General features: G+C 37.9%; 1 pseudogene; it reads left to right on the forward strand.

Moving 5' to 3' along the window:
- The first annotated feature begins 7667 nt into the window (after positions 1 to 7667).
- The window catches only part of LOC149246553 (WAT1-related protein At5g07050-like), a 76680-nt pseudogene continuing 71782 nt past the window's right edge, over positions 7668 to 12565 (forward strand).

Here is a 12565-nt window from a genome sequence, read left to right on the forward strand (position 1 = left end):
TAAAATGTCACTGTGGTAACTTCTTTGCAATGTTGTACTCGCTCAGTTTGTTTCCACTATAATCTTGATTTGAAATACGTTGTTCCTTCTTGGTTCAATTCGATTATAGATAATTTATTGTTCCTCCTTGTTTAATTTGAATGCATCTTGGTTCATGGTCTTGGTTCCTGTGTTGTTAGTTTTTTTATCAAACAGAACTCAATGTGTGGTTAACGATCTATTTAGCCTTAAGATGTCGAGAATGTCACATATAATTATAGAGTATTTATGATAATAAAATGCTTCACACGCATAGTTTGTCAAATCAATTATTTCTGATTATTCTTCTTCCTTAAGATGGTAGACACTCACCTAGGTGGATCTAGGATCTGGTCTTGTTTGTACCTTTCCAGCATTCCTATATGGTTGAGAAACTGTCTTTTAGTTTCAGAATAATTTATTGAAATTAATTCCTAACAATTTAACTAATCTAATCTAGCTGTTCTTTTAATTGCAAATTACAATGGCTATGTTAGCCCAAATTTAACTTAAAACAAAATAAAATAAAATTCAAAAACTTCTTCTTCTGTCCAGCAGAAGAAGTCAATTCCAGTTGTCGCCTTTTAGTTGGATGCTCCTGCATCAGGCTCCTGGGGTAAATTAAACTCATGGCTCCTGTCCATGAGCTCTTCAATAGAGTACCCGACGCTTTGAATTTGGGCAGCATCCAACCAAGAACAATCCTTAATAGAATGGTCCTTCCATTTAACCAAATACTGTAAATATTCTTCCTCCGTGTCTTCCTGGCCACTTGTGTGTCTAATATCTGTTCAATTTCCAAAGGCTTTGCTAGAGGCATTTGTCTAATCCATGATTCTTCCTCATTCTGGGTGTCCCGTGTTCGTCTCTCCGAACGATCTTCCTCATCAACAACAATGTAAGGGTACAGATCTGCCACATTAAAAATGGGCGAGATTCCTATACCCAGAGGTAACTGCAACTCATAAGCGTTTGCAGAAAACTTCCGAAAGATTATGCAAGGCCCAATCTTTTTCATTTTCAATTTGTTGTATTCACCTCTAGGAAACCTCTCCTTGAATAAGTGTGCGAGTACCAGGTCTCCTACTTCAAACTGTACCTCCCACCTTTTCAAATCTGCTCTTTGTTTGTATTTTTGGCTGTTGTCCTGTAGCTTCAATTTTACCTGTTCATGTAGATCGCTAATTGCCTTCGTGAAATCTTCGCCATCAGCACTCCTGCATTCCAACTAACCCAAATCCTGCAACTCATATATTCCACGTGGGTGCATTCCATATATGATTTGGAATGGACTTCTACCCGTGCTTCTGTTGGGTGAGTCATTATAAGCAAACTCCGCTTGTGCACACACACGATCCCACTGTCTAGAATTTTCACCAACTAGACTTCTTAGCAGATTTCCCAAACTCTTGTTCACAACTTCAGTTTTCCCATCTGTCTGTGGGTGATAAGCTGAGCTGAAGTTCAATTTGGTGTCTAACTTCTTCCACAAGGTTCGCCAGAAATGGCCTATGAACTTTACATCCCTATCTGGGATGATGGATTTCGGCAAGCCATGTAATTTGACTATCTTTGAAAAGAACAAGTGCGCTGCATGCATGGCATCACTTGTCTTTCTACATGGAATGAAATGTGCCATCTTGGTGAAACAATCCACCACCACCATGATGGAGTCGAATCCCCGCTGTGTCTTCAACAGACCTAAGACAAAGTCTAAACTGACTGAGTCCCATGGTCTGTTCGGAATGGGTAAGGGTGTATATAGCCTTGCATTCTAGCTGCGTCCCTTTGCATGCTGACACACTTTGCATCTGCTCACGAATCTCTGCACATCTCCTCGAATCCTTGGCCAATAGTAAAAGTGGCTCAACAAATCCAAAGTCTTGGCTATGCCAAAATATCCTTGATGAGCCCCATAAATGGGTAATTATATGGGCTCATTTTGCCTCCTAACTTAGCTTAATCCACCATTTTCATTAGTTTATTGCATGTTTTTGATTATATTTATGCTAATAGAGTGAGTTGGGTTAGTCATTATGCCATGAACTGTAATGTGTGCTTCATGCAGATTTTTGGTCAATTTTGAGACAAATTCAAAAGTTTAATGAGCATTTGGCAACCAAAATTCGAGGAAGACAAGGGAGAGGATTTATAGAAGGGTGTCCCCCTCATTTATGACTCCCTACTTCGAATCCTCCTTCAAAAAGCTCGAAGCATAAGTAGCCACATCAATGCATCAAAGAGGCTCTCGAGCAAGTGAAGGTTAAATGATGTCTATCTCAAGTCCTAGGAGCCAAGCCTCCCTGATTTTAGGAGAGCTACTGGGATATCTAGTTGTATAAATAGAGAGGCCTAGGGCCTCAGTAGGTTGTTGGATGTTAGTCAAATTTTTTCACTTTTGTTGCAGCTTTTGCTCAGCTCATTTCAAGCTTACTTTTGTGGACAATTTCATGTAATCCGACTATTATTTTGATAATGAAGAAATCTTTTCTGAGCCAACACTGAGTTACCTCAAAGGGCTGAAGCTCTTGGGTTAGGGCCCAACCCAAGTTGCCCAACACCTCTTGTTTTGTATTTATATATTTTGTTCCAGTTTATGAATAAGTTGCTGTTAGATAGGTTTCCTCCTTAGTTAACATAGGTTGTTTTTGGTGATTTACATAGCTATTTCCATTTCAGTTTGCTGAAGTAGGTTAAGTAGTGATAGGAAAAAGATAAAAAAAGGCCATCAATAGAGCCTTGACCTCCTTTCCTCCCTTTGGGACCATGAACTGAGGTCAAGACCCTCTTGCTGCCACAAAAACACAGATTTGCCTTCTCCATGCAATTTCTAGTGTTGTAGTTTGATTTAGAGGTTAATGCTTTGCTTCAGATCTATTTTGTCATGCTCATTTCTGTTTCTGCAATAAATCTCCATTCATGCTTTCCTTTCCATATAGCATTGTTCAACATTTTATTTTCCTAGATCAAAATTTAGGTTAACATGAGATATAGTTCTATTTTTTTGGTGCAGCTAGTTTCCTTGCTTGCTCAGTTTCAGTGTTTGATTCACAACTCTCTTGTAGTACATCTCTGCTCATAATAAGTCAATAAATCAACCACCACCATCTCTCTTTGCTACATGTTCCACAGGTCATTGACAGCCCCTCATAAATCTGCACTAATTTTCTGCACTGTTCTCATAAACTTTCATTCCTTTCCTTGAACAAATCCGACCACCTCTCTCTTTCCTAATCCTCCCTGATGAACCTCAAACACCTTAACACATCCTTCTAGCCCTCATTTACCCTTTCCAACCATTTTCCCACCTTAAAAACCTCTAAAATAGCCCTCGACATCCTCCTGTAGATCCTCCTATAGACCTCCTGTAGATCCCCTGCAGCCTCCTGTAGAAATTCCTGTAGGTGACTTTTTGAAGTCTGATTGCAGGGAAAGCCTCCAGAAGGTTACCAGAGGCCTCCTAGGACCCATCCACACCTTCCTACACCTTTGCAAACTCCAAAGTCGCCCTCCATCGCCACCTAATCGCTACCACATCCATAAACAAATAAATTACATGCATGACAATTTCACATAAAATACATAAAAACCAAAAAAGATGGTTTTTTTTTTCTCATTTCCTTCTAGAAATAGCTTGAATAGATGTTTTTTACTCTCCAAGTAGGTAATGGCATTCATTTTATGGTTTTTCACCTCCCTTTTTGCAAAAGTAGGGTTAGTTGGTTAATTGGGGTTTGTTAGGGTTACTTCACATTTAAGTCTTCTTTCACTTTCTGCAAGTAGAGTAGCCTTTGTAGGTTAAGCTTTCCTTTCTTTCATCACATATAAAGCTTTTTCTGGAATTCATAGAAGTTGGCTTGAGCTTAGTGATCTTGCGCAAACTGACCAAGTGACAGCCTGCAGTAAGAACTAGTACTTATGCATATCGCTTCCAAGTTTGTTACGAACTACCGGGTTGATAAAAAGTAAAGTAGGAAGCCCAAGAGTTGCAGCATTATTCCTGCAATACTGGTGCTCACCAGTCCTACTAAACCCCCACTATGCTTTTCTTGGATCAAGTTCTCCCTCATAGAACATTCTGGAATACAAAACTGTCCTCCTTTGAACAACAATCCCTCCTACATGTTATAGTCCAACCATGGACTATTGTCTCTCAACAGTGGATTTTGGCAAGCTTCATAAGCTTCCTTAAAATCTACATCCATTTCATACAAGTCCTTAAGATGTTCGAATCCTAATACTTGTACTGCGCTTTCTTGAAATATCAAACTTCTCCTACTTAATGCATCTTCCAATTTGTTGGCTTGACCACTGATGTGTTTCAAAATGAACGTAAAACTCTGCAAGTACTCCACCCACTTCGCATGTTTATGATTCAGCTTGTGCTGCTGCATGATGTACTGTAACATAAAATTGTCTGAAAACAAGATTAATTCATTATCCAGTAAATAATTTCTCATATGCTTCAGTGCTTGGACAACTGCATAAAATTCTTTGTCATAAGACGTGTACTTCTGCCTACTCTCATTTAACTTCTCACTGAAATAGGCTACGAGCTTATCTTCTTGGCTGAGTACTGCACCAATGGTTGTCCCACTGGCATCACAACGAACTTGAAAATGTTTGTTAAAGTCTAGTAATCTTAGAACTAGTTTTTCAGTGATTTTCTTTTTCAGCAGCTGAAAACTCCTCTCAGCCGACTCTGTCCAATGAAAAGGCTAGTTTTCCTTCTTAGCAATATCTATCATAGGTGCAAAAATTCCACTGAATTTTTTAATAAACTTCCAATAGAAACTCATCAGTCCATGAAAACTTTTTACTTAAAATAAACTCTTAGGAGATGGCCAGCTAACTATGGCCACAACCTTCTCTGGATCCATCTTCAACTCATTCTTAGAAATCACAAATCCCAAATAAATCAACTCTTTCTTGAAAAAGGAACATTTTTTAAAATTTACCAACAATTTATTTTGTTGCAATTTTTCTAACAAATACTTGACATGTCGAAAATGGTCTTCCTTTGTCTTGCTAAATATAAGTATATCATCCAGATATACGATCACAAACTTTCCAATAAATTCTTTCAACATCTCATTCATCAAACACATGAATGTACTGGGAGCATTGCTCAGTCCAAATGGCATGACCAACCATTCATACAAGCCTTCATTGGTCTTGAAAGTTGTCTTCCATTCGTCACCTTCTTGAATCCTGATCTAGTGATAGCTGCTTTTCATATCTATCTTTGAAAAGTATGTTACTCCACTCAGAAAATCCATCATATCATCCATCTGTGGTAAAGGAAACCTGTACCTGATAGTAATCTTGTTTATCACCTGGGAATCAGTGCACATCCGCCATTCACCTCCTTTCTTGGGAGCTAAAATGGTCGGAACAACACAAGGACTCAAACTCTCCTAAATCAACCCTTTATCCAACAACTCCTGTACTTGCTTCTTGATCTCCTCATTGTCTTTCGGACTCATCTGGTAAGCAACCTTGTTTGGCAAACTGGCTCCTGGAATAAAATCAATATGGTGACTAATGCTCTGCTTCGGTGGTAATTTATCTGGTAGATCATCTACCACAATATCACTAAACTCTTGCAGCATGTCCTGTATCTCCACAAGCAAATCAATAATTTTAGTATGTATCAATACTGCTCTTGGTCTCCGCACAACTACATAGTTTACCTCATTATCTTCAATCTGTCACAGAAACTCCTTTCCGCCTATCAGCAATGCTTTTGTCCCACTAGTTTCTGTAGCACTTTCTTCTTTCATGGGAACTAGCATATGCTTTATCCCATCTTTCACAAATCTGTAACAATTCTTCTCCCCATCATGGACAACCTTTCTGTCATATTGCCATGGTCTTCCCAACAGAATATGGCACACGTCCATAGGCATAATATCACAAGTTACCTTATCCTTGTACTTGCCAATGTGAAACTCCACTTCACACTGCTCATCAACCAACAATTGGTGTCCTTTCTGCAACCAGGACACCTTATATGGAGTCAAGTGCTTCAACTTATTCAAACCCAATTTTTCCACCATTTCAGTAGCTACTAGGTTATCAGTACTTCCGCTGTCTATAATTAATTTGCAGCATTTTCCATGCAACTTGCACACAGTCTGGAACAATGCCTTCCTCTGTATCAAGTCAGCTACCTCTTTAGCTAGTTTTAGTAGAACCTTGTTCAACACCAAGGCTTCTCTTGTTTCAGGCGCATTTTCCACCTTCTGTGGTGGTGCCTCTGCTACATCAGGTTGAGAAACATACACTCCCCTCTGTCCAACTTGTTCATTTTTAGGACATTCAAAAGACCTGTGTCCCCATTTGTGACACTTGTAACACTGATAGGCATTTCCTCTGCCTCTGCCATTACCTCTTCCACGTTGGTATGGCCTTCCTCCTCTAGTGTTACCTTCCCTCTCAGTCTATCCTGAAGTCTTCAAACTGCTTCCCTCTTCATTGCTATTGGCAGTTCTACCTCTGCCAAAGGACTGTCCTCTTCCTCTGCTGGAACCATGTCCTCTTTTTGCATTCTGATTTCTGGTAATCTTATCTTCTTCCTTCAAAGAACTTTGATATGCCTCCTCTATAGTCTTAGGGGAAAGAATATTAATCTCGTCTAGGATCTCCATTTGTAGACCATTCACAAATCTCGCTTTCTTCTTGGGGGTTTCTTCAACATACCCAACTCTCAGGTTTACATTATAAAACTCTTCAGTATATTCCTTTACAGTCATCATTCTTTGTCTTAGGTTCTGCACCTATCTGTAAAGGGTAATTTGGTAATATTTAGGTAGAAATTTACTTATCATCTTTGCAATCATTCTGTCACATTTTTTGATTAGTGGTTTGTTCAATCTCCTCCTTTCTTCCTGCACATTGTCCCACCACAGTGCTGCGTGTCCTTTCAACTTGGTAACAACAAACCTGATCTTCCTATCCTCATTGATTTCTTCATATTCAAAATATTTATCTAACTCACTTATCTAGTCCAACAATGCCTTTGTGTAAAAGCTGGCATTGTAGTTAGAAAGTTCTGGTCTTGGCTTGCTGCTAGCCATCAAAACTGATTTCAACAATTTAATCTTTGGTCCCTCCTTTTCCGAACCATCTATTTTTTCCGCGTTTTCATCCTCACCGTCATCTCCACCTTCAGGATCTTTTCCTCTTCCCACTTCCACTTCTGCCAAATGTGCAGACGAAGTTCTGATCTCTTCTCGTAGCCCTTCATCTACTACTCCTTTGATGGCTCTCCCTTGACCTCTTCTTCCTACCTCCATCTTCACTGAAAGAAGAGAAACCTTCTATGATACCACAATTGGTGGGGAACTTGAGGATGCAAACTTTAATTTCAATAAATTTACTATTGCTGGCGTTGGTACCTCAAGGACCTTATAATTAATTTAGAAATTAATTCTACCTACCCACACCCTTCCCTTAAGCGATCACCCTCATGTGATCTCAAGCTGAATCCATGGGCTTATTTATCTGGTTAAAAGACCCTTGTTTTTCGTCCCGAGGGTTTGTTTGTCACTTCTGCTTGTTCGTCGCAAGGCTTGAGAAAAATGAGAGGGCAGGGGTTTTGACCCTGTGACTGCCTGTGGTTTGTGGAGGTTCTCTGTCTATGTATAATGGTTTCGACTTCTTCTTTGCGAGGTCTCTATAACATTGTTCGTTTTGTTTCTATTATCCTTCAACTTCTGCTCGTATTTCCATAGTTCTGTATGTGACTTCTATAACCGTCTTCTGCATGTTCAACAGGTTTCTGCTTCGCTCCTAAGCACCTTGGCTTCATCACGCACAGGTAAGTCTTCTGTTCTGATTCTTTCCATCAACATTTTCCTTCGTTTTACTGATCTTTAGGCTCATTTTTGAGCAAGTAAAAACCCTTTGTAACCTCACTGTGACAGAGTCCTGCTCGTGCTTATTCGGGTCTCCTCATCTTCTGGTTTGATGACTTGTCTCTCCAAGTATTATCAATGGAATTCTTCGCTTTCTCTCTTTGCAATCTTATCTATCAATTGTATTTCTCTGTATTTTTGATTTGGGTATTCTGTTGTGGTTGCGGGTATCGAACTTGAATAGCTCCTTGCTAACTTCGAGGTCAAAGCTCCCCTGTGCGAAAAGGGTAGGGCCTTTCCTTCGTGACTGGTACTTTAGTTGCATTAGAAAACTTAAAACCCAGGAGGGTTTTTGTCATATCATATTCTTGAGCAGTACTGTGCTTGTCTCGGGTTTGTTTGAATACGTTATCAGTTTTGTGACCAGGGTAGAACCTAGCCGTTTGATAATACGTATATTTTTATAAACCCTTGTTGGGTTTGTTGTTCAATTGTGTTTGGAGCTCTTCCAATGTTACGGCAAATTCGATGTATATTTTGGACTCTTTGAAATGAAAATAATTTAGATTCTGTTTATCAAAATATTTTTGTAAAATCTACCTGTGGTATCTTCTTTGCAATGTAGTACTCGCTCAGGTTGTTTCGACTGTAATCTTGATTTGAAATATGCTATTCCTTCCTAGTTCAATTCGATTGTAGATAATTTATTGTTCCTCCTTGTTTAATTTGAATGCATCTTGGTTCATGGTCTTGGTTCCCGTGTTTTTAGTTTGTTTATCAAACAGAACTCGGTATATGGTTAACAATCTATTTAGCCTTAAGATGTTGAGAATGTCACATATAATTACAGAGAATTTATGATAATAAAATGCTTCACCCACACCGTTTGTCAAATCAATTATTTTTCGTTATTCTTCTTCTGTAAGATGGCAGACTCTCACCTAGGTGGATCTGGTCTTGTTTTGTACCTTTCCAGCATTCCCATATGGTTGAGAAACTTTCTTTTAGTTTCAGAATAATCTATTGAAAATAATCCCTAACAATTTAACTAATCCTAATTTAATTGTTTTTTTAATTGCAAATTACAATGGCTATGTTAGCCCAAATTTAACTTAAAACAAAATAAAATAAAATTAAAAAACTTCTTCTTCTGTCCAGTAGAAGAAGTTAATTCTAGCTGCTGCCTTTTAGTTGGATGCTCCTGCATCACCTATAATGTCGGCCTACCTATGGGACATGTCCCTTCGCTTGTCCACTGTAAAATCACTATAAATATAGGATGCTCGACCTCATTTTGACTTAGAACTTCGACACACAATCACATAATAGTTGAAGGAGGTTCACACCTCATGAATACTGATTAATAAGGGTTAAAAGAGCACAACAAAATATACTTTGGACTAGGTTATTCTTCTGCACCTCAGACCTCAAAGAACTAAACTGCACTGGGTTATTCTTCTGTGATTTCATTGACTGATCCTCTCTATGATACAATTTGAATCCTTCAACTGTGGGTTGTAGAAGTGGTTGATGCATCTCAAACTACAATAGACCTCCTTAGACCTGGCAGGCATTATCATCTCAAATTGTTGCAAGCCTTATCATCTCAAATTGTTGCAAGCCTCTCAGACTTTTTACAGTGGCATATCTCTGTTCAATAATTGTGTCACACGATGACTATGTAGTGTAAATCTCAGATTGCACAGTGCATCAACTGTTGCATTGTGAACTAGGTAGTGATTGTGGTGCTTTCAGACAGGGTTCTCTCAAAGCTTGTGACTGTGGCAATTGACACTTCAGACTGTGGGGTGTTCTCGAACAAGTGCAGTCTTGTATATCCTTTTGTGAACTGGGCAACAATGTATCCTCAACTGTGGGAGTTGGTATATCTTCTTGGACTGGGCAGTGTTGAAGTTCGAACTGTAAAATGTTTTGAAGACCGGAACTGTGGCATGCATTGAAGACCTTGATCTCTGGCATAAGACTTTGGACAATAGCAGATTCCTCCACCTCAGTAAGCAGCAAGCAGTGGCACAAGTAGTGATGGATTAAGTGAAGTAAAGCAAGTGGACAAATGAAGTTGACATTGAAGATTGAAATCAACAACACAGTAAGGTGATCTCATTGATGGCAGTCAAGTAAGTACATTTTTCATTTTCAATTAAAAGAAGACAAGACAATAGGATTGGTGTCCTTGGAGTTGGTGCTCCTAAATGCAAGGTTGGAGCCTTGGATAAGATAGGGTCAAAGCCCTAGAGGTCGGAGCCTCATCAAAGTCCAAGTTGGTGCTTGGCAACATTCATCATTTATTGTATTCAATCTTTTCTATACTTAATAAAATCATTATTATACATTTCTCTGATTAAATTGTGAAGAATCTAACTGGTAAAAATAACAATTGAAAAGAAATACTGATTCACCCCCCTCTCAGTATTTCCAACACACAGTAGAAATTTTTGGTAATCTGGGTTACAACGGTCAAACTTCAGGATTTTGGCTTTCCCAAGGGTTCTTGATAGTGCTGAATCCATTTCTACCCAAAAAAAGACTCTCACATATCTCAATTCTCGATTCATGCATGGACATCCTTATTGCTCATTCCAAGAATATTTTAAACTTAGAAACATGAGTGGGATCAATTGCTTAACCTCTCTTATGTTTATCAAATTCAGGATTAAATTCCAAAATATTCCCAAATAATCAAAGATGAAATAAGTTCAGGAACAATGCAGAAAAAACCAGAAAATGCTACTTTTGGAGTGTTTTTCCTTAGGATTGGGCCATTGAGGTTGAAGTTATAGGATCAGATTTGTAGCTGTTGAGTATGATGTAATTACGTTTTATGTATCATCATTTTGTTAAAAAGTCAATATGGGATATTTCTTTGAGTGACTTTGAGTCATAGTTCGAGTAATCAGTTCATTTCTTCCAGTAATTTGTGTTTGTACTTTGATTTCTTCAGATATAGATGATGCTCCCATATATATATATATATATATATATATATATATATATATATATATATATATAGATTCCCCCAAACATATGGGAGCATCATCAATGATGATGGAGGAGCATTGAATCAATCACTATCTTCATCGTATAATGATGGGAGAAGGCACCCAAATGAAATCAAGCGATCATCACCAATGGAATTTGGTTGAACTATGGGAATAGGAACAACGTGGAGTGAGAATACATAGGATGGGCAATACCAATTAGTTATAGAGTACTACTAATTATGTGTAAGCCACATGAATGGAATATAACACCGAAACTATTTTGTGATTAACATATCCTTGACTTATTAGTCCCTACCCAAAAGGCGGCAGGGACTATTGTAATCGGTTGATGTGCTCTTCTATTAACCTCATGCAAAAAATTATAATCTTTTTATTGCTTTAATCAAAGTTTCAAAATGATATTTCAAAAGCTTGAAGATCGTATCTTATTTTTAATGAAAGTTTTATTCTGCCATCTTATTTGGCCTCTTCTTGAGGCAAGCGTCTCAAATATCTTAGTATAAATTCTGATAACAACATGCATTTAATTTAAGTTTTTGTCCAGTGAAGTAATGCTAACCTTACTTCACTCACATATTAGTGACATTTAATGTTATTTACTATTTCATGTGCAATGACTATATTATAAAGTTCACATGCACCCATGGACAAGTGGAAGTGGACTAGTGGAATAAACAAGTGGTTCTACATTGACAAGTGGTTATAAATTGAATTTCAATGTGTCTATTTGCATGTTGCTCGTGAGCCACCACTTATTCAACTATATTTTAAGCTCTGTGTTGAGTTGTATTGGATTTGCATCAGAGCCTAGAAGAAAAGTTGGGAAGGACGACCTGAATTGGTTGCGCCTAGAGGTACAATTATGAAATTAATTTAATCAACAATTTCTTAGTTTTGGAAATAAATGATTTTGTTAATAAGTAATTCAAGCCATCAAGGCATTTCTCAGAAAATAATGGTTATTGAATAGAGCTCCAATTTTTTCTTTCCTATAATTATGAAATTAATTTAAAGAACGATTTCTTAATTCTGGCTATAATTATGGCATTGAAATTAATTTGAAGAACGATTTCTTGATTCTTGCAGACCCATAAACTCTGAGCAATGTTTTCTGCGGGATAATTACTTTATGCCCTGACTTTAGCCCATTCCCATAGAGATTCTTAAATACCCTCACACTTAACTGATGATTGTGTTATTATTCGCTTAACAATAGAGTCTAACCATCATCACCCTCACAAAAAATATTTTGTATCACAAGTCCCATATGAGCCTTTTTATTATGAAAATACTTGGATTGTCCACTGCTTGAATCTGAATAATGACTTGAAAGGGAAAGGAGAGGAAGCGAAGCCACTTTGGCTGTGTTAATTTTTTAAACTAGGGTCAAATTACACAATATACAGCTCAGATGACCGAGATGATGCTTGCAGTAAAATCCTCTTTTTGAGAGGACCAAAATCGACATAAAGATTACCCAGTTTGGTCAAGCGGAAGATAATTTTTGAATTAGTTTATTCATACACGCATTATGAAATGGGTTGGCCCTAATCACGTGGGTAACTTCTTAGGTCGGACTTAACCCCAAGTGAACCCTTAGAAAATCCTATAAATAGAAGTGACCTCAAGCGCATTTCAACATTGATCAAGTCATTCTTCTCTTTT

This window comes from Pinus tabuliformis, chromosome 7 (genome assembly GCF_031772625.1).
Source record: "Pinus tabuliformis cultivar Carrire ecotype Pingquan chromosome 7, CPIR1, whole genome shotgun sequence".
In the NCBI taxonomy this organism is placed as follows: domain Eukaryota; kingdom Viridiplantae; phylum Streptophyta; class Pinopsida; order Pinales; family Pinaceae; genus Pinus; species Pinus tabuliformis.